The 22,727-nt window shown below is 54.7% G+C and overlaps 1 protein-coding gene across 4 annotated transcripts in view; it reads right to left on the reverse strand.

Annotated features, from left to right (window-relative positions):
* The window catches only part of KIAA1755 (KIAA1755 ortholog), a 166,799-nt gene that overhangs the window by 87,346 nt on the left and 56,726 nt on the right, over positions 1–22,727 (reverse strand). For 2 of the 4 annotated variants that reach the window (XM_069952016.1, XM_069952012.1), the window contains exon 1: positions 5,660–5,743. The exons of the other annotated variants lie outside the window; for them this stretch is intronic. The gene's annotated coding sequence lies outside the window, so the exon portion shown is untranslated. Of the gene's footprint in view, positions 1–5,659; positions 5,744–22,727 lie in introns of those variants that run through there. 4 annotated transcript variants of the gene reach the window in all.

A 22,727-nucleotide genomic window follows, 5' to 3' on the forward strand; every position in this document is an offset into this window, starting at 1 on the left:
GCAAACACCAAGATGGCGGCAAAGCCTGCGATAAATAACAGCAGCCGCAGCCGCCATGTTTGCACTTTCCTGTCTGCCTTGTCCCGTCCTTTATAGGTTTGTTTGGCTGAAGTTCATTGGCGTCTGTGGCCCTGCTGGGATACAGTCATCCGTCCTACCGATGTATCCTATATACCGACGTATCCTATATACTGATCTGTCCTACCGATGTATCCTATATACCGATGTATCCTATATACCGACGTATCCTATATACTGATCTGTCCTACAGATGTATCCTATATACCGATGTATCCTATATACTGATCTGTCCTACCGATGTATCCTATATACCGACGTATCCTATATACTGATCTGTCCTACCGATGTATCCTATATACCGATGTATCCTATATACTGATCTGTCCTACCGATGTATCCTATATACCAATGTATCCTATATACCGACGTATCCTATATAGTGATCTGTCCTACCGATGTATCCTATATACTGATCTGTCCTACCGATGTATCCTATATACCAATGTATCCTATATACCGACGTATCCTATATAGTGATCTGTCCTACCGATGTATCCTATATACCGATGTATCCTATATACCGACGTATCCTATATACTGATCTGTCCTACTGATGTATCCTATATACCGATGTATCCTATATACTGATCTGTCCTACCGATGTATCCTATATACCGATGTATCCTATATACTGATCCGTCCTACCGATGTATCCTATATACCAATGTATCCTATATACCGACGTATCCTATATACTGATCTGTCCTACCGATGTATCCTATATACCGATGTATCCTATATAGTGATCTGTCCTACCGATGTATCCTATATACCGATGTATCCTATATAGTGATCTGTCCTACCGATGTATCCTATATAGTGATCTGTCCTACCGATGTATCCTATATACCGATATATCCTATATACCGATGTATCCTATATAACGACGTATCCTATATAGTGATCTGTCCTACCGATGTATCCTATATACCGATATATCCTATATACCGATGTATCCTATATACCGACGTATCCTATATACTGATCTGTCCTACCGATGTATCCTATATACCGATGTATTCTATATACCGATGTATCCTATATACTGATCTGTCCTACCGATGTATCCTATATACCGATGTATCCTATATACCGATGTATCCTATATACTAATCTGTCCTACTGATGTATCCTATATACAGATGTATCCTATATACCAATCTATCTTATACTCCAATGCATCATATACAGTGATGTATCCTAGAGACATCATGTCCCCCCTTTCCCTTCTTCCTCCTGTAACATAAAGGTTTCCATCATGTCCCCCCTTTCCCTTCTTCCCCCTGTAACATATATAAAGGTTCCATCATGTCCCCCCTTTCCCTTCTTCCTCCTGTAACATATATAAAGGTTTCCATCATGTCTCCCCTTTCCCTTCTTCCCTCCTGTAACATATATAAAGGTTTCCATCATGTCCTCCTTTCCCTTCTTCCTCCTGTAACATATATAAAGGTTTCCATCATGTCCCCCCTTTCCCTTCTTCCTCCTGTAACATATATAAAGGTTTCCATCATGTCCTCCCTTTCCCTTCTTCCTCCTGTAACATATATAAAGGTTTCCATCATGTCCTCCCTTTCCCTTCTTCCTCCTGTAACATATATAAAGGTTTCCATCATGTCCTCCTTTCCCTTCTTCCTCCTGTAACATATATAAAGGTTTCCATCATGTCCCCTTTCCCTTCTTCCTCCTGTAACATATATAAAGGTTTCCATCATGTCCCCCCTTTCCCTTCTTCCTCCTGTAACATATATACAGGTTTCCATCATGTCCTCCCTTTCCCTTCTTCCTCCTGTAACATATATAAAGGTTTCCATCATGTCCTCCTTTCCCTTCTTCCTCCTGTAACATATATAAAGATTTCCATCATGTCCCCTTTCCCTTCTTCCCCCTGTAACATATATAAAGGTTTCCATCATGTCCCTCCTTTCCCTTCTTCCCTCCTGTAACATATATAAAGGTTTCCATCATGTCCTCCCTTTCCCTTCCTCCTCCTGTAACATATATAAAGGTTTCCATCATGTCCCCCCTTTCCCTTCTTCCTCCTGTAACATATATAAAGGTTTCCATCATGTCCCCCCTTTCCCTTCTTCCTCCTGTAACATATATAAAGGTTTCCATCATGTCCCCCCTTTCCCTTCTTCCTCCTGTAACATATATAAAGGTTTCCATCATGTCCTCACTTTCCCTTCTTCCCTCCTGTAACATATATAAAGGTTTCCATCATGTCCTCCCTTTCTCTTCTTCCCCCTGTAACATATATAAAGGTTTCCATCATGTCCCCCCTTTCCCTTCTTCCTCCTGTAACATATATACAGGTTTCCACCATGTCCTCCCTTTCCCTTCTTCCTCCTGTAACATATATACAGGTTTCCATCATGTCCTCCCTTTCCCTTCTTCCTCCTGTAACATATATAAAGGTTTCCATCATGTCCTCCCTTTCCCTTCTTCCTCCTGTAACATATATAAAGGTTTCCATCATGTCCTCCCTTTCCCTTCTTCCCCCTGTAACATATATAAAGGTTTCCATCATGTCCCTCCTTTCCCTTCTTCCTCGTGTATTATATATACAGGTTTCCATCATGTCCTCCTTTCCATCGGTACTGCAGAAAGTATTGCACAAGGCCCCACCGTCCATCCCAAAGCTTATTGTGACTATTAGTATATTCTGCATTGTCAGAGGAATCACACAGAAGATACAGACTGCATAGAGGTGATGGTCCAGTCAGATCCGATCCCAGGGCCCCGAACAGATAACAGAACCAACCAGCTGAGCCCAGAGGCTGGGGTCACAATCAGTGCCAGACAGGACACCTATCAACAAGCATTGCCTCCCATCTCCTATCCAGTGTCCCAGAGATGCGGCTTTGGGCCTATGGGCCATCAGTATAGCTGGTGTAGATGCATCATGTCGCCTGCAATGTTTCCTTGGCTATATCACTGGGCGTATGTGAACACGACCCGAGTAATCACAAAGCGTGCAAAAGTGTACGACACAAACATGAGGTGATATGCGGCATCTACCTGTGCAGTACTGTGTGTGGTCATAGGCTGTATCTTACTGCATGGACAGGGCTGGCTGTATACTGTAGGGTATATAGAGCAGTATACGGGCCACCTAGTCACAGGTGCTTTACACAGGTAAAAAAAGCAGCACTCTGTGATCCCCCATTATGGCCGACAATGCGGCTCTGTGCATTCTGGGAAAGTCGCCCGGAGGCGTAAAGACAAACTACACAGAAAAGAGTGAAAAAAAAGTAGAAAGGCAGCGAGCGTGGGGCGCTGAGAGGTAGGGGGGCGCTGAGAGGTAGGGGGGGCGCTGAGAGGTAGGGGGGCGCTGAGAGGTAGGGGGGCGCTGAGAGGTAGGGGGGCGCTGAGAGGTGGGGGCGCTGAGAGGTAGGGGGGCGCTGAGAGGTGGGGGTGCTGAGAGGTAGGGGGGCGCTGAGAGGTAGGGGGGCGCTGAGAGGTAGGGGGGCGCTGAGAGGTGGGGGGCGCTGAGAGGTGGGGGGCGCTGAGAGGTGGGGGGCGCTGAGAGGTGGGGGGCGCTGAGAGGTAGGGGGGGCGCTGAGAGGTAGGGGGCGCTGAGAGGGTGGGGGGCGCTGAGAGGTAGGGGGGCGCTGAGAGGTAGGGGGGCGCTGAGAGGTGGGGGTGCTGAGAGGTGGGGGGCAATAAGAGGTAGGGGGGCGCTGAGAGGTAGGGGGGCGCTGAGAGGTGGGGGGCGCTGAGAGGTAGGGGGGCGCTGAGAGGTAGGGGGCGCTGAGAGGGTGGGGGGCGCTGAGAGGTGGGGGCGCTGAGAGGTAGGGGGGCGCTGAGAGGTAGGGGGGCGCTGAGAGGTAGGGGGGCGCTGAGACGTAGGGAGGCGCTGAGGGGTAGGGGGGCGCTGAGAGGTAGGGGGGCGCTGAGAGGGTGGGGGGGCGCTGAGAGGTAGGGGGGGCGCTGAGAGGGTGGGGGGCGCTGAGAGGGTGGGGGGCGCTGAGAGGTAGGGGGGCGCTGAGAGGGTGGGGGGGCGCTGAGAGGTAGGGGGGCGCTGAGGGGTAGGGGGGCGCTGAGGGGTAGGGGGGGCGCTGAGAGGTGGGGGCGCTGAGAGGGTGGGGGGCGCTGAGAGGTAGGGGGGCGCTGAGAGGTAGGGGGGCGCTGAGAGGTGGGGGTGCTGAGAGGTAGGGGGCACTGAGAGGTGGGGGGGCGCTGAGAGGGTGGGGGGCGCTGAGACGTAGGGAGGCGCTGAGGGGTAGGGGGGCGCTGAGAGGTAGGGGGGCGCTGAGAGGTAGGGGGGCGCTGAGAGGGTGGGGGGGGCGCTGAGAGGTAGGGGGGCGCTGAGAGGGTGGGGGGCGCTGAGAGGTAGGGGGGCGCTGAGAGGTAGGTGGGCGCTGAGAGGTAGGGGGGCGCTGAGAGGTAGGGGGCGCTGAGAGGGTGGGGGGCGCTGAGAGGTAGGGGGGCGCTGAGAGGTAGGGGGGGCGCTGAGAGGTAGGGGGCGCTGAGTGGTAGGGGGACGCTGAGAGGTAGGGGGGGGCACTGAGAGGTGGGGGTGCTGAGAGGTGGGGGGCAATAAGAGGTAGGGGGGCGCTGAGAGGTGGGGGGGTGCTAAGAGGTGGGGGTGCTGAGAGGGTGGGGGGGGCGCTGAGAGGTAGGGGGGTGCTGAGAGGTAGGGGGGGCGCTGAGAGGGTGGGGGGGCGCTGAGAGGTAGGGGGGCGCTGAGAGGTAGGGGGGGCGCTGAGAGGTGGGGGGTGCTGAGAGGTAGGGGGGCGCTGAGAGGTGGGGGTGCTGAGAGGTAGGGGGGCGCTGAGAGGTAGGGGGGCGCTGAGAGGGTGGGGGGCGTTGAGAGGTAGGGGGGCGCTGAGAGGGTGGGGGGGCGCTGAGGGGTAGGGGGGCGCTGAGAGGTAGGGGGGCGCTGAGAGGTAGGGGGGCGCTGAGAGGTGGGGGTGCTGAGAGGTAGGGGGGGCGCTGAGAGGAAGGGGTGCTGAGAGGTGGGGGTGCTGAGAGGTAGGGGGGCGCTGAGAGGTAGGCGGGCACTGAGAGGTAGGGGGTGCTGAGAGGTAGGGGGGCGCTGAGAGGGTGGGGGGCGCTGAGAGGTGCGGGTGCTGAGAGGTAGGGGGGCGCTGAGAGGTGGGGGTGCTGAGAGGTGGGGGTGCTGAGAGGTAGGGGGGCGCTGAGAGGTAGGGGGGCGCTGAGAGGTAGGGGGGCGCTGAGAGGGTGGGGGGTGCTGAGAGGTAGGGGGGTGCTAAGAGGTAGGGGGCGCTGAGAGGTGGGGGGGGCGCTGAGAGGTAGGGGGCGCTGAGAGGTAGGCGGGCACTGAGAGGTAGGGGGTGCTGAGAGGTAGGGGGGGCGCTAAGAGGTAGGGGGGCGCTGAGGGGTAGGGGGACACTGAGAGTTGGGGGTGCTGAGAGGTAGGGGGGCGCTGAGAGGTGAGGGTGCTGAGAGGTAGGGGGGCTAAGAGGTGAGGGGCGCTAAGAGGTAGGGGGGCGCTGAGAGGTGGGGGTGCTGAGAGGTAGGGGGGTGCTAAGAGGTAGGGGGGCGGCGAGAGGTAGGGGGGGCGCCACACGTCACCCCGTCCTACACAGAGACAAGCAGAGAGACGGAATACCTTCCAGGGACGGCGGCTGCCGGGGGATCCAACCCAACTTGTCAGGACGGCCGGCTGCTCCTCACACCTCCACTCACCGAGCTGCCACAGGAAACAAGGAGACAAACCCCCCCGCACCTAGAGTCCGCCGCCCCCAGGAGCACCCCCACCCTGCTCCTCCATTCATGGGATTGGAGGGCTGTGTTCCCAATTTAGCTGCAGCAAAGACAGAGGAATGCGGAGACAGAGCCTGGTGTCAGCCTGTCAGACTTTAATAGAAGCCCCCTCCCCTCCCCCCACCGCTCCCTGCCACTGATCACTACAACAGTTGTATCAACAGTCACCTGCTGGGACCCCTACCCATTCACCCCCCCCCCCCCCCCCCGAGAGACGTGCAACACGTATATGGTGGTGGTCTGCAGCCCCCGGACCCCGAGAGGAGTGCAACACGTATATGGTGGTGGTCTGCAGCCCCGGACCTAAGAGGAGTGCAACACGTATATGGTGGTGGTCTGCAGCCCCCGAGAAGAGTGCAACACGTATATGGTGGTGGTCTGCAGCCCCCGGACCCCGAGAGGAGTGCAACACGTATATGGTGGTGGTCTGCAGCCCCCGAGAAGAGTGCAACACGTATATGGTGGTGGTCTGCAGCCCCCGGACCTGAGAGGAGTGCAACACGTATATGGTGGTGGTCTGCAGCCCCCGGACCCCGAGAGGAGTGCAACACGTATATGGTGGTGGTCTGCAGCCCCCGGACCCCGAGAGACGTGCAACACGTATATGGTGGTGGTCTGCAGCCCCCGGACCTGAGAGGAGTGCAACACGTACATGGTGGTGGTCTGCAGCCCCGGACCCCGAGAGGTGTGCAACACGTATATGGTGGTGGTCTGCAGCCCCCGGACCCCGAGAGACGTGCAACACGTATATGGTGGTGGTCTGCAGCCCCCGGACCCCGAGAGGTGTGCAACACGTATATGGTGGTGGTCTGCAGCCCCGGACCTGAGAGGAGTGCAACACGTATATGGTGGTGGTCTGCAGCCCCCGAACCCCGAGAGGTGTGCAACACGTATATGGTGGTGGTCTGCAGCCCCGGACCCCGAGAGGTGTGCAACACGTATATGGTGGTGGTCTGCAGCCCCGGACCCCGAGAGGTGTGCAACACGTATATGGTGGTGGTCTGCAGCCCCCGGACCCCGAGAGAAGTGCAACACGTATATGGTGGTGGTCTGCAGCCCCCGGACCCCGAGAGAAGTGCAACACGTATATGGTGGTGGTCTGCAGCCCCCGAGAGGAGTGCAACACGTATATGGTGGTGGTCTGCAGCCCCCGGACCCCGAGAGGAGTGCAACACGTATATGGTGGTGGTCTGCAGCCCCCGAACCCCGAGAGAAGTGCAACACGTATATGGTGGTGGTCTGCAGCCCCCGAGAGGAGTGCAACACGTATATGGTGGTGGTCTGCAGCCCCCGAGAGGAGTGCAACACGTATATGGTGGTGGTCTGCAGCCCCCGGACCCCGAGAGGAGTGCAACACGTATATGGTGGTGGTCTGCAGCCCCCGACACCGAGAGGAGTGCAACACGTATATGGTGGTGGTCTGCAGCCCCGGATCCCGAGAGGAGTGCAACACGTATATGGTGGTGGTCTGCAGCCCCCGGACCCCGAGAGGAGTGCAACACGTATATGGTGGTGGTCTGCAGCCCCGGACCCCGAGAGGTGTGCAACACGTATATGGTGGTGGTCTGCAGCCCCCGGACCCCGAGAGAAGTGCAACACGTATATGGTGGTGGTCTGCAGCCCCGGACCCCGAGAGGAGTGCAACACGTATATGGTGGTGGTCTGCAGCCCCCGGACCCCGAGAGGAGTGCAACACGTATATGGTGGTGGTCTGCAGCCCCCGAGAGGAGTGCAACACGTATATATGGTGGTGGTCTGCAGCCCCGGACCTGAGAGGAGTGCAACACGTATATGGTGGTGGTCTGCAGCCCCCGGACCCCGAGAGGAGTGCAACACGTATATGGTGGTGGTCTGCAGCCCCCGGACCCCGAGAGACGTGCAACACGTATATGGTGGTGGTCTGCAGCCCCCGAGAGGAGTGCAACACGTATATGGTGGTGGTCTGCAGCCCCCGAGAGGAGTGCAACACGTATATGGTGGTGGTCTGCAGCCCCGGACCCCGAGAGGAGTGCAACACGTATATGGTGGTGGTCTGCAGCCCCCGGACCCCGAGAGGAATGAAACACGTATATGGTGGTGGTCTGCAGCCCCGGACCCCGAGAGGAGTGAAACACGTATATGGTGGTGGTCTGCAGCCCCCGGATCCCGAGAGACGTGCAACACGTATATGGTGGTGGTCTGCAGCCCCCGAGAGGAGTGCAACACGTATATGGTGGTGGTCTGCAGCCCCCGAACCCTTAGAGGAGTGCAACACGTATATGGTGGTGGTCTGCAGCCCCGGACCCCGAGAGGAGTGCAACACGTATATGGTGGTGGTCTGCAGCCCCCGGACCCCGAGAGGAGTGCAACACGTATATGGTGGTGGTCTGCAGCCCCCGAGAGGAGTGCAACACGTATATATGGTGGTGGTCTGCAGCCCCGGACCTGAGAGGAGTGCAACACGTATATGGTGGTGGTCTGCAGCCCCCGGACCCCGAGAGGAGTGCAACACGTATATGGTGGTGGTCTGCAGCCCCCGGACCCCGAGAGACGTGCAACACGTATATGGTGGTGGTCTGCAGCCCCCGAGAGGAGTGCAACACGTATATGGTGGTGGTCTGCAGCCCCCGAGAGGAGTGCAACACGTATATGGTGGTGGTCTGCAGCCCCGGACCCCGAGAGGAGTGCAACACGTATATGGTGGTGGTCTGCAGCCCCCGGACCCCGAGAGGAATGAAACACGTATATGGTGGTGGTCTGCAGCCCCGGACCCCGAGAGGAGTGAAACACGTATATGGTGGTGGTCTGCAGCCCCCGGATCCCGAGAGACGTGCAACACGTATATGGTGGTGGTCTGCAGCCCCCGAGAGGAGTGCAACACGTATATGGTGGTGGTCTGCAGCCCCCGAACCCTTAGAGGAGTGCAACACGTATATGGTGGTGGTCTGCAGCCCCCGGACCCCGAGAGGAGTGAAACACGTATATGGTGGTGGTCTGCAGCCCCCGGACCCCGAGAGGTGTGCAACACGTATATGGTGGTGGTCTGCGTGCAACACGTATATGGTGGTGGTCTGCAGCCCCCGGACCCCGAGAGGAGTGCAACACGTATATGGTGGTGGTCTGCAGCCCCCGGACCCCGAGAGGAGTGCAACACGTATATGGTGGTGGTCAGCAGCCCTCGAGAGGAGTGCAACACGTATATGGTGGTGGTCTGCAGCCCCCGGACCCCGAGAGGAGTGCAACACGTATATGGTGGTGGTCTGCAGCCCCGGACCCCGAGAGGAGTGCAACACGTATATGGTGGTGGTCTGCAGCCCCCGGACCCTCAGATGAGTGCAACACGTATATGGTGGTGGTCTGCAGCCCCCGGACCCTGAGAGGTGTGCAGCACGTATATGGTGGTGGTCTGCAGCCCCCGGACTCCGAGAGGAGTGCAACATGTATATGGTGGTGGTCTGCAGCCCCCGAACCCTTAGAGGAGTGCAACACGTATATGGTGGTGGTCTGCAGCCCCCGGACCCCGAGAGAAGTGCAACACGTATATGGTGGTGGTCTGCAGCCCCCGGACCCCGAGAGACGTGCAACACGTATATGGTGGTGGTCTGCAGCCCCCGGACCCCGAGAGGAGTGCAACACGTATATGGTGGTGGTCTGCAGCCCCCGGACCCCGAGAGGAGTGCAACATGTATATGGTGGTGGTCTGCAGCCCCTGGACTCAGAGGAGTGCAACACGTATATGGTGGTGGTCTGCAGCCCCCGGACCTGAGAGGCATGCAACACGTATATGGTGGTGGTCTGCAGTCCCCGGACCCCGAGAGGAGTGCAACATGTATATGGTGGTGGTCTGCAGCCCCTGGACTCAGAGGAGTGCAACACGTATATGGTGGTGGTCTGCAGCCCCCGGACCTGAGAGGCATGCAACACGTATATGGTGGTGGTCTGCAGTCCCCGGACCCCGAGAGGAGTGCAACACGTATATGGTGGTGGTCTGCAGCCCCCGGACCCCGAGAGACGTGCAACACGTATATGGTGGTGGTCTGCAGCCCCGGACCCCGAGAGGAGTGCAACACGTATATGGTGGTGGTCTGCAGTCCCCGGACCCCGAGAGGAGTGCAACACGTATATGGTGGTGGTCTGCAGCCTCGGACCCCGAGAGGAGTGCAACACGTATATGGTGGTGGTCTGCAGTCCCCGGACCCCGAGAGACGTGCAACACGTATATGGTGGTGGTCTGCATTCCCCGGACCCCGAGAGGAGTGCAACACGTATATGGTGGTGGTCTGCAGCCCCCGGACCCTTAGAGGAGTGCAACACATATTTGGTGGTGGTCTGCAGCCCCAGGACCCTGAGAGGTGTGCAACACGTATATGGTGGTGGTCTGCAGCCCCCGAGGGGAGTGCAACACGTATATGGTGGTGGTCTGCAGCCCCCGGACTCCAAGGAGTGCAACACGTATATGGTGGTGGTCTGCAGCCCCCGGACCCTGAGATGAGTGCAACACGTATATGGTGGTGGTCTGCAGCCCCCGGACCCTGAGAGGTGTGCAATACATATATGGTGGTGGTCTGCAGCCCCCGGACCCTGAGATGAGTGCAACACGTATATGGTGGTGGTCTGCAGCCCCCGGACCCTGAGAGGTGTGCAACACGTATATGGTGGTGGTCTGCAGCCCCCGGACCTGAGAGGCATGCAACACGTATATGGTGGTGGTCTGCAGCCCCTGAACCTTCAGATGAGTGCAACACGTAAATGGTGGTGGTCTGCAGCCCCCGGACCCTGAGAGGTGTGCAACACGTATATGGTGGTGGTCTGCAGCCCCCGGACCTGAGAGGCATGCAACACATATATGGTGGTGGTCTGCAGCCCCGGACCCCGAGAGGAGTGCAACACGTATATGGTGGTGGTCTGCAGCCCCCGGACCCCGAGAGACGTGCAACACGTACACGTATATGGTGGTGGTCTGCAGCCCCCGGACCCTCAGATGAGTGCAACACGTATATGGTGGTGGTCTGCAGCCCCCGGACCCTGAGAGGTGTGCAGCACGTATATGGTGGTGGTCTGCAGCCCCCGGACTCCGAGAGGAGTGCAACATGTATATGGTGGTGGTCTGCAGCCCCCGAACCCTTAGAGGAGTGCAACACGTATATGGTGGTGGTCTGCAGCCCCCAGACCCCGAGAGGAGTGCAACACGTATATGGTGGTGGTCTGCAGCCCACCGGACCCCAAGAGACGTGCAACACGTATATGGTGGTGGTCTGCAGCCCCCGGACCCCGAGAGGAGTGCAACATGTATATGGTGGTGGTCTGCAGCCCCTGGACTCAGAGGAGTGCAACACGTATATGGTGGTGGTCTGCAGTCCCCGGACCCCGAGAGGAGTGCAACACGTATATGGTGGTGGTCTGCAGCCCCCGGACTCCGAGGAGTGCAACACGTATATGGTGGTGGTCTGCAGCCTTCGGACCCTGAGAGACGTGCAACACGTATATGGTGGTGGTCTGCAGCCCCCGGACCCCGAGAGACGTGCAACACGTATATGGTGGTGGTCTGCATTCCCCGGACCCCAAGAGGAGTGCAACACGTATATGGTGGTGGTCTGCAGCCCCCGGACCCTTAGAGGAGTGCAACACATATTTGGTGGTGGTCTGCAGCCCCAGGACCCTGAGAGGTGTGCAACACGTATATGGTGGTGGTCTGCAGCCCCCGAGAGGAGTGCAACATGTATATGGTGGTGGTCTGCAGCCCCCGGACTCCAAGGAGTGCAACACGTATATGGTGGTGGTCTGCAGCCCCCGGACCCTGAGATGAGTGCAACACGTATATGGTGGTGGTCTGCAGCCCCCGGACCCTGAGAGGTGTGCAATACATATATGGTGGTGGTCTGTAGCCCCCGGACCCCGAGAGACATGCAACACGTATATGGTGGTGGTCTGCAGCCCCCGGACCCCGAGAGACGTGCAACACGTATATGGTGGTGGTCTGCAGCCCCCGGACCCCGAGAGACGTGCAACACGTATATGGTGGTGGTCTGCAGCCCCCAGACCTTCAGATGAGTGCAACACGTATATGGTGAAGGTCTGCAGCCCCGGACCCCGAGAGGAGTGCAACACGTATATGGTGGTGGTCTGCAGCCCTCGGACCCTGAGAGGAGTGCAACACCTATATGGTGGTGGTCTGCAGCCCCCGGACCCTGAGAGACGTGCAACACGTATATGGTGGTGGTCTGCATTCCCCGGACCCCGAGAGGAGTGCAACACGTATATGGTGGTGGTCTGCAGCCCCCGGACCCTTAGAGGAGTGCAACACGTATATGGTGGTGGTCTGCAGCCCCCGGACCCTTAGAGGAGTGCAACACATATTTGGTGGTGGTCTGCAGCCCCAGGACCCCGAGAGACGTGCAACACGTATATGGTGGTGGTCTGCAGCCCCCGGACCCCGAGAGACGTGCAACACGTATATGGTGGTGGTCTGCAGCCCCGGACCCCGAGAAGAGTGCAACACGTATATGGTGGTGGTCTGCAGCCCCCGGACCCCGAGAGACGTGCAACACGTATATGGTGGTGGTCTGCAGCCCCCGGACCTTCAGATGAGTGCAACACGTACATGGTGGTGGTCTGCAGCCCCCGGACCCCGAGAGGAGTGCAACACGTATATGGTGGTGGTCTGCAGCCCCCGGACCCTTAGAGGAGTGCAACACGTATATGGTGGTGGTCTGCAGCCCCCGGACCCTTAGAGGAGTGCAACACATATTTGGTGGTGGTCTGCAGCCCCAGGACCCCGAGAGACGTGCAACACGTATATGGTGGTGGTCTGCAGCCCCGGACCCCGAGAAGAGTGCAACACGTATATGGTGGTGGTGTGTTATAGAGGAGGAGGAGGAGGCTGATATATAGTGTTATAGAGGAGGAGGAGGAGACTGATATATAGTGTTATAGAGGAGGAGGAGGAGGAGACTGATATATAGTGTTATAGAGGAGGAGGAGGCTGATATATAGTGTTATAGAGGAGGAGGAGGAGGCTGATGTATAGTGTTATAGAGGAGGAGGAGGAGGCTGATATATAGTGTTATAGAGGAGGAGGAGGAGACTGATATATAGTGTTATAGAGGACGAAGAGGAGGCTGATATATAGTGTTATAGAGGAGGAGGAGGAGGCTGATATATAGTGTTATAGAGGAGGAGGAGGCTGATATATAGTGTTATAGAGGAGGAGGAGGCTGATATATAGTGTTATAGAGGAGGAGACTGATATATAGTGTTATAGAGGAGGAGGAGGAGACTGATATATAGTGTTATAGAGGAGGAGGAGGAGGCTGATATATAGTGTTATAGAGGAGGAGGAGGAGGAGACTGATATATAGTGTTATAGAGGAGGAGGAGGAGGCTGATATATAGTATTATAGAGGAGGAGGAGACTGATATATAGTGTTATAGAGGAGGAGGAGGCTGATATATAGTGTTATAGAGGAGGAGGAGGAGACTGATATATAGTGTTATAGAGGAGGAGGAGGAGACTGATATATAGTGTTATAGAGGAGGAGGAGGAGGCTGATATATAGTGTTATAGAGGAGGAGGAGACTGATATATAGTTTTTATAGAGGAGGAGGAGGAGGAGACTGATATATAGTGTTATAGAGGAGGAGGAGGAGGAGGAGACTGATATATAGTGTTATAGAGGAGGAGGAGGAGACTGATATATAGTGTTATAGAGGAGGAGACTGATATATAGTGTTATAGAGGAGGAGGAGGAGGCTGATATATAGTGTTATAGAGGAGGAGGAGGAGACTGATATATAGTGTTATAGAGGAGGAGGAGGCTGATATATAGTGTTATAGAGGAGGAGGAGGAAGAGGCTGATATATAGTGTTATAGAGGAGGAGGAGACTGATATATAGTGTTATAGAGGAGGAGGAGGCTGATATATAGTGTTATAGAGGAGGAGGAGGAAGAGGCTGATATATAGTGTTATAGAGGAGGAGGAGACTGATATATAGTGTTATAGAGGAGGAGGAGGCTGATATATAGTGTTATAGAGGAGGAGGAGACTGATATATAGTGTTATAGAGGAGGAGGAGGCTGATATATAGTGTTATAGAGGAGGAGGAGGCTGATAAATAGTGTTATAGAGGAGGAGGAGGAGGAGGAGGCTGATATATAGTGTTATAGAGGAGGAGGAGACTGATATATAGTGTTATAGAGGAGGAGGCTGATATATAGTGTTATAGAGGAGGAGGAGGAGACTGATATATAGTGTTATAGAGGAGGAGGAGGAGGCTGTTATATAGTGTTATAGAGGAGGAGGAGGCTGATATATAGTGTTATAGAGGAGGAGGAGGAGACTGATATATAGTGTTATAGAGGAGGAGGAGGAGGAGGAGACTGATATATAGTGTTATAGAGGAGGAGGAGGCTGATATATATTGTTATAGAGGAGGAGGAGGAGACTGATATATAGTGTTATAGAGGAGGAGGAGACTGATATATAGTGTTATAGAGGAGGAGGAGGAGACTGATATATAGTGTTATAGAGGAGGAGACTGATATATAGTGTTATAGAGGAGGAGGAGGCTGATATATAGTGTTATAGAGGAGGAGGAGGCTGATATATAGTGTTATAGAGGAGGAGGAGACTGATATATAGTGTTATAGAGGAGGAGGAGGAGGCTGATATATAGTGTTATAGAGGAGGAGGAGGCTGATATATATTGTTATAGAGGAGGAGGAGACTGATATATAGTGTTATAGAGGAGGAGGAGTGTAACGCCCGGAGTATTGGATCCACTGGACCGGCACCAGCGATGGCACAAACCTCACCAGGGAGCGGAGTCTAAGGGGCCGCTGGTTTTCACCAGAGCCCGCCGCAAGGCGGAATGGACTTGCTGCGGCAGGCGACCCCCAGGTCGCTACCCCTGGCTTGGTTGCTGGTGTCGGCAGGCGAGGCGTGGCAGGAGATGGCACAGGCAATAGTCTGCAGATGAGTGAGCACGTGACTGGCTGGACACAGGAACAGGTGGAGTGACAGGGGAACAGGAACCAGGAACAGGGACAAGGGACCAGGTAACGGACAGGACTCAGGAACAGGGACTAGGGACCAGGTAACGGACAGGACACAGGAACAACAGGGAGCTGGGCCAAACGCTATGGGAAGCATGTAGAGGCTCCAACACAGGGGACAGGGCATGCTGGGATTTATAGGGGAGTGATTGGTGCAACTACCAATTAGGAGCGCACTGCCCCTTTAAATCTGAGACAGCCGGCGCGCGCGCGCCCGCGGAGGCGGGGCCGCGCGCGCCGGCCGGCACAGCGAGAGACAGGAGCGTGGAGAGGTGAGGCGCCCCCCGGGGCCGAACGTGTAGCAGCGCCGGGTCCCTGCACCGGGACCCCGGCAGCTGCATAAGATGGGAGGAGGTCGCGGCGGCGGCCCGGAGCATGGGACGCCGCCGCGGCCGTGACAGTACCCCCCCCCTTTGGCCTCCCCCTCTTTCTAACCTGCAGGAACCTTTTGATGAGATCTTGGTCCAGGATGTTAGCCTCGGGTTCCCAGGACCTCTCCTCAGGACCAAATCCTTTCCAGTCCACCAGGAAGAACCTTCTACCTCTGACAGTCTTCATAGCCAGAATGTCCTTAACAGCGTAGACGTCGTCAGAGACGGCTTGAGGAGCAGAGAACGAAGACCTATCGGAGAACCGGTTCAGGACCACTGGTTTTAAGAGGGAAACATGGAAGGAGTTCGGAATCCGCATAGTGGGGGGTAGGCGGAGTTTGTAGGTGACAGGGTTGATGCGTCTTAGCACCGAGAAAGGACCGAGGAATCGAGGGCCCAACTTGTAGCTGGGGATCTTGAGTCCGACATATTTGGCCGAGAGCCAGACTTTGTCACCTGGGAGAAAATTCGTGGCAGGTCTCCTCTTCTTATCAGCCTGGTCCTTCATGCGTTCCGAGGCTTTGAGTAAGGACTGTCGAGTTTGTTCCCAGATCGATTGCAGGTCAGATAACAACTCCTCCACGGCTGGGACTTCAGAGGATGGAGAGAGAGGCAGAGGAGGACGAGGATGATGCCCGTAGACCACATAGAAAGGGGACTTGCCTGTGGAAGTCGAGTCCAAGTGGTTATAAGAGAATTCTGCCCATGGGAGTAGATCGGACCAGTTGTCTTGGCGGCTTGAAACAAAATGGCGTAGGTAGTTGCCCAGAATCTGATTGACTCTCTCCACTTGCCCGTTGGTTTGAGGATGATAGGCCGATGAGAAGTCCAGCTTCACTTGGAGTTGCGAGCATAGGGCACGCCAAAATTTAGAGACAAATTGAGAGCCTCGGTCGGACACAATGTGAAGAGGAAGTCCATGCAGGCGAAAGATGTGTCGGAAGAACAACTGAGCCAGACGAGGAGCAGAGGGCAGACCAGGAAGGGCCACGAAGTGAGCCATTTTAGAAAAGCGGTCCGTCACCACCCAAATAACTGTATTGCCCGCAGATGGAGGTAGGTCAGTGATGAAATCCATCCCAATGTGGTGCCAGGGATGATCCGGGACTGGCAAGGGCAATAGTAGGCCGGCAGGTCTTAGACGGGGAGATTTATTCCTGGCACAGACTGCACAGGAAGCCACAAAATCCTTGACATCCTGGAGGAGATTGGGCCACCAGTAATGACGGGAGATCAATTGCCCGGTCTTTTGGGCTCCTGGATGCCCGGCTACCAAAGAGGAATGCCCCCACTTCAAGATGTGTTTACGGAGTGCGGGACGCACATAAGTCTTCCCGGGAGGCAGTCTCTGCAGAGCAGAAGTGGCAACTGGTACTAGGCGGTCGGGAGGTATTATGTGACGAGGAGATTCCTCTTGCCCCATGACATCGGATGCTCGGGATAATGCATCGGCCTTTAGATTCTTCTCGGCTGGACGGAAGTGGATGGTATAGTTGAACCGAGAGAAGAAGAGGGACCACCGAGCCTGCCTGGGATTGAGGCGTTGAGCCGATTGGAGGTAGAGGAGGTTCTTGTGGTCCGTGTAGATGTTAACCGGGTGTTTTGCCCCCTCTAATAGATGACGCCACTCCTCCAGTGCCAACTTAATGGCCAGGAGTTCACGGTCCCCAATGGTATAGTTCCTCTCGGCAGGGGAGAAAGTCTTAGAGAAGAACCCACAGGTTCTGGTCTTGCCTGATGTGTCCCTTTGCGAGAGAACGGCTCCTGCGCCCACAGAAGAAGCATCGACCTCGAGAGAAAACGGCCTGGAGACATCCGGGCGGACTAGGGCAGGAGCGGAGGCAAAGGCAGACTTGAGGCTATTGAAGGCTTGTTCGGCCTCTGGAGGCCAACGTCTGGGGTCCGCCTTCTTTTTAGTGAGAGCCACAATGGGTGCGACCAGGGTAGAGAAGTGAGGGATGAATTGCCGGTAATAGTTGGCGAATCCAAGGAAACGCTGGATTGCTCTAAGTCCCACAGGGCGTGGCCATTGGAGGACAGCTGCGAGCTTGGCTGGATCCATTTGTAGGCCCTGATCGGAGACGATATAGCCAAGAAATGGAAGACTGCGCTGATGGAAAACGCACTTCTCAAACTTGGCGTATAGATGATTGGCCCGTAGTCTTCGTAGAACCTGACGCACTTGTGCCACATGAGTCTGCTGGTCCGGGGAGAAGACCAAAATGTCGTCCAAATAAACAATGACGCAGACATAGAGGAGGTCTCGGAAGATATCGTTCACGAATTCCTGGAAGACCGCTGGGGCATTGCATAGGCCGAATGGCATGACCAGATATTCGTAGTGCCCATCCCTGGTGTTGAAAGCGGTCTTCCATTCGTCTCCCTTACGAATTCGGACCAAGTTATACGCTCCCCTGAGATCCAGCTTGGAGAAGATCTTTGCTCCACGAAGACGGTCGAATAGTTCCGGAATAAGCGGAAGAGGATAGCGGTTCTTAACGGTCACCTTATTTAAACCCCGATAGTCTATGCATGGGCGGAGGGAACCGTCCTTCTTCTGAACAAAGAAAAATCCGGCGCCAGCTGGAGACGTGGATTTGCGGATGAAGCCCTTTTGTAAGTTCTCCTGGATGTAGGAGGACATGGCTTCAGTCTCGGGCACAGAGAGAGGGTATACTCGACCACGTGGAGGAGAAGACCCAGGAAGGAGGTCTATAGGGCAATCATAGGCCCGATGGGGTGGTAGTGAGTCCGCCTCCTTGGCCGAGAAAACATCGACAAAGTCTTGGTAGTCCTCCGGTAGCCCGGATAGAGGCTTGACACAAGCAGGTGACCTTGTAGAGCACTTGGGTTGAGGAGATCTCAGACACCGGTTATGACAGTCCTGACCCCAGCTGAGAACCTCCCCAGTTCTCCAGTCCAGCTTAGGGGTATGGATTTGCAGCCAAGGAAGCCCCAGCAGTAGGTTGGAAGAGGAATGGCGCAAGACATAGAAGGAGATCTTCTCCTGATGTAAGGCTCCCACCTGGAGGACTAGGGGTGCCGTCTGGCTGTACACCGCTTCGGTAAGAACCTCCCCCGTAACCGAAGAGATAGACCGGGGTTGGGCTAGCTGGATCACGGGTAGCCGCCATCTTTGGACCAACGAAGCAGAGATGAAACTGCCAGCAGAGCCAGAGTCGATGAGGGCAGTAGTCTGGAAAACTTGCCCAGAGGGTGTCTGGATGGAGACGGGCATAGTCAACCTTGGAGAGGTGGCATTCACACCTAGGGAGGCCTCTCCCACCGGACCTAGGTGCGGGCGTTTCCCGGACGCTGAGGGCGTTGGGGACATCTCTGTCGATAGTGATCCGCGCCACCGCAATAGAGGCAGAGATTCTGGTCCAGTCGACGGTTCCTCTCATCAGTCGTCAGGCGAACACGTTCCACCTGCATAGGAACCTCTAGAAGCGACTGGGACATAGGAGCAACAGGATTCTGGAACACCGGTGCCAGCCGAGGATGGCGATGGGGCAGACTCAGACGCCGTCCTTGCCGAACCTCCTCCTCTCTCTCGGAAAACCTGGTGTAGACTCTGGTAGCCAGTAGAATAAGATCGTTCAAGGAGGTAGGCAGATCCCGGGCAGCGAGCACATCCTTCACTTGGCTGGACAGGCCCTTTTTAAAGGTGGCAATCAGAGCGGCCTCATTCCAGTCTAGTTCCGCAGCCAGGGTGCGGAACTGGATGGCGTAATCACCAACGGAGGAAGTCCCTTGGGATAAATTGAGGAGAGCAGTCTCAGCCGAAGACGCACGGGCAGGTTCCTCAAAGACCGAGCGGACCTCGTCCAGGAAGATTCGAAAATTGGCAGCAACCGGATCATTACGGTCCCATAGTGGCGTGGCCCAGGCCAGAGCTCTTCCCTCCAATAGGCTGATAATGAAAGCCACTTTAGAGCGCTCGGTGGCAAACTGACTGCTTAAAAGTTCGATGTACATAGTGCATTGGGTCAGGAACCCTCTGCACAACTTGGGGTCACCTCCATATTTACTTGGGAGAGCCAGTCGTAGTTTTGAAGAGGCTGCCGGAGGTGATGACTGCTGAGCTGTGGTATGCTGTTGAACGGCTGCAGTCAGTTGTTGAATCAGCTGTGACTGTTGCTGAATCTGTTGAGCCTGTAGGGCGACCACTCGGGCTACCTCGCGGATATCAGGCACCTCGCCGGGATCCATGGTTGGAGCCTACTGTAACGCCCGGAGTAGTGGATCCACTGGACCGGCACCAGCGATGGCACAAACCTCACCAGGGAGCGGAGTCTAAGGGGCCGCTGGTTTTCACCAGAGCCCGCCGCAAGGCGGAATGGACTTGCTGCGGCAGGCGACCCCCAGGTCGCTACCCCTGGCTTGGTTGCTGGTGTCGGCAGGCGAGGCGTGGCAGGAGATGGCACAGGCAATAGTCTGCAGATGAGTGAGCACGTGACTGGCTGGACACAGGAACAGGTGGAGTGACAGGGGAACAGGAACCAGGAACAGGGACAAGGGACCAGGTAACGGACAGGACTCAGGAACAGGGACTAGGGACCAGGTAACGGACAGGACACAGGAACAACAGGGAGCTGGGCCAAACGCTATGGGAAGCATGTAGAGGCTCCAACACAGGGGACAGGGCATGCTGGGATTTATAGGGGAGTGATTGGTGCAACTACCAATTAGGAGCGCACTGCCCCTTTAAATCTGAGACAGCCGGCGCGCGCGCGCCCTAGGAGGCGGGGACGCGCGCGCCGGCCGGCACAGCGAGAGACAGGAGCGTGGAGAGGTGAGGCGCCCCCCGGGGCCGAACGTGTAGCAGCGCCGGGTCCCTGCACCGGGACCCCGGCAGCTGCATAAGATGGGAGGAGGTCGCGGCGGCGGCCCGGAGCATGGGACGCCGCCGCGGCCGTGACAGTACCCCCCCCCTTTGGCCTCCCCCTCTTTCTAACCTGCAGGAACCTTTTGATGAGATCTTGGTCCAGGATGTTAGCCTCGGGTTCCCAGGACCTCTCCTCAGGACCAAATCCTTTCCAGTCCACCAGGAAGAACCTTCTACCTCTGACAGTCTTCATAGCCAGAATGTCCTTAACAGCGTAGACGTCGTCAGAGACGGCTTGAGGAGCAGAGAACGAAGACCTATCGGAGAACCGGTTCAGGACCACTGGTTTTAAGAGGGAAACATGGAAGGAGTTCGGAATCCGCATAGTGGGGGGTAGGCGGAGTTTGTAGGTGACAGGGTTGATGCGTCTTAGCACCGAGAAAGGACCGAGGAATCGAGGGCCCAACTTGTAGCTGGGGATCTATATATCAGTCTCCTCCTTGTCACGGCCGCGGCGGCGTCCCGTGCTCCGGGCCGCCGCCGCGGCCGTGACAAGGAGGAGACTGATATATAGTGTTATAGAGGAGGAGGAGGAGACTGATATATAGTGTTATAGAGGAGGAGGAGGAGGCTGATATATAGTGTTATAGAGGAGGAGGCTGATATATAGTGTTATAGAGGAGGAGGAGGCTGATATATAGTGTTATAGAGGAGGAAGAGGAGGCTGATATATAGTGTTATAGAGGAGGAGGAGGAGGAGGCTGATATATAGTGTTATAGAGGAGGAGGAGGCTGATATATAGTGTTATAGAGGAGGAGGAGGAGGCTGATATATAGTGTTATAGAGGAGGAGGAGGCTGATATATAGTGTTATAGAGGAGGAGACTGATATATAGTGTTATAGAGGAGGAGGAGGAGGAGGCTGATATATAGTGTTATAGAGGAGGAGGAGGAGGAGGCTGATATATAGTGTTATAGAGGAGGAGGCTGATATATAGTGTTATAGAGGAGGAGGAGGAGACTGATATATAGTGTTATAGAGGAGGAGGAGGAGGCTGATATATAGTGTTATAGAGGAGGAGACTGATATATAGTGTTATAGAGGAGGAGGAGGAGGAGGCTGATATATAGTGTTATAGAGGAGGAGGAGGAGGAGGAGACTGATATATAGTGTTATAGAGGAGGAGGAGACTGATATATAGTGTTATAGAGGAGGAGGAGGCTGATATATAGTGTTATAGAGGAGGAGGAGGCTGATATATAGTGTTATAGAGGAGGAGGAGGAGACTGATATATAGTGTTATAGAGGAGGAGGAGGAGGCTGATATATAGTGTTATAGAGGAGGAGGAGGAGACTGATATATAGTGTTATAGAGGAGGAGGAGGCTGATATATAGTGTTATAGAGGAGGAGGAGGAGGCTGATATATAGTGTTATAGAGGAGGAGGAGGAGACTGATATATAGTGTTATAGAGGAGGAGGAGGAGGCTGATATATAGTGTTATAGAGGAGGAGGAGGAGGCTGATATATAGTGTTATAGAGGAGGAGGAGACTGATATATAGTGTTATAGAGGAGGAGGAGGAGGCTGATATATAGTGTTATAGAGGAGGAGGAGGAGGCTGATATATAGTGTTATAGAGGAGGAGGAGGAGGCTGATATATAGTGTTATAGAGGAGGAGGAGGCTGATATATAGTGTTATAGAGGAGGAGGAGGAGACTGATATATAGTGTTATAGAGGAGGAGGAGGAGGCTGATATATAGTGTTATAGAGGAGGAGGAGGAGGAGACTGATATATAGTGTTATAGAGGAGGAGGAGACTGATATATAGTGTTATAGAGGAGGAGGAGGCTGATATATAGTGTTATAGAGGAGGAGGAGGAGACTGATATATAGTGTTATAGAGGAGGAGGAGGCTAATATATAGTGTTATAGAGGAGGAGGAGGAGGCTGATATATAGTGTTATAGAGGAGGAGGAGGAGGAGACTGATATATAGTGTTATAGAGGAGGAGACTGATAAATAGTGTTATAGAGGAGGAGGAGGAGACTGATATATAGTGTTATAGAGGAGGAGGAGACTGATATATAGTGTTTTAGAGGAGGAGGAGGCTGATATATAGTGTTATAGAGGAGGAGGCTGATATATAGTGTTATAGAGGAGGAGGAGGAGGAGGAGACTGATATATAGTGTTATAGAGGAGGAGGAGGCTGATATATAGTGTTATAGAGGAGGAGGCTGATATATAGTGTTATAGAGGAGGAGGAGGAGGCTGATATATAGTGTTATAGAGGAGGAGGAGACTGATATATAGTGTTATAGAGGAGGAGGAGACTGATATATAGTGTTATAGAGGAGGAGGAGGAGACTGATATATAGTGTTATAGAGGAGGAGGAGGCTGATATATAGTGTTATAGAGGAGGAGGAGACTGATATATAGTGTTATAGAGGAGGAGGAGGAGGAGACTGATATATAGTGTTATAGAGGAGGAGGAGGAGGAGACTGATATATAGTGTTATAGAGGAGGAGGAGACTGATATATAGTGTTATAGAGGAGGAGGAGGCTGATATATAGTGTTATAGAGGAGGAGGAGGAGACTGATATATAGTGTTATAGAGGAGGAGGAGGCTAATATATAGTGTTATAGAGGAGGAGGAGGAGGCTGATATATAGTGTT

This window comes from Dendropsophus ebraccatus, chromosome 14, assembly GCF_027789765.1.
Source record: "Dendropsophus ebraccatus isolate aDenEbr1 chromosome 14, aDenEbr1.pat, whole genome shotgun sequence".
Taxonomy (NCBI): Eukaryota; Metazoa; Chordata; class Amphibia; order Anura; family Hylidae; genus Dendropsophus; species Dendropsophus ebraccatus.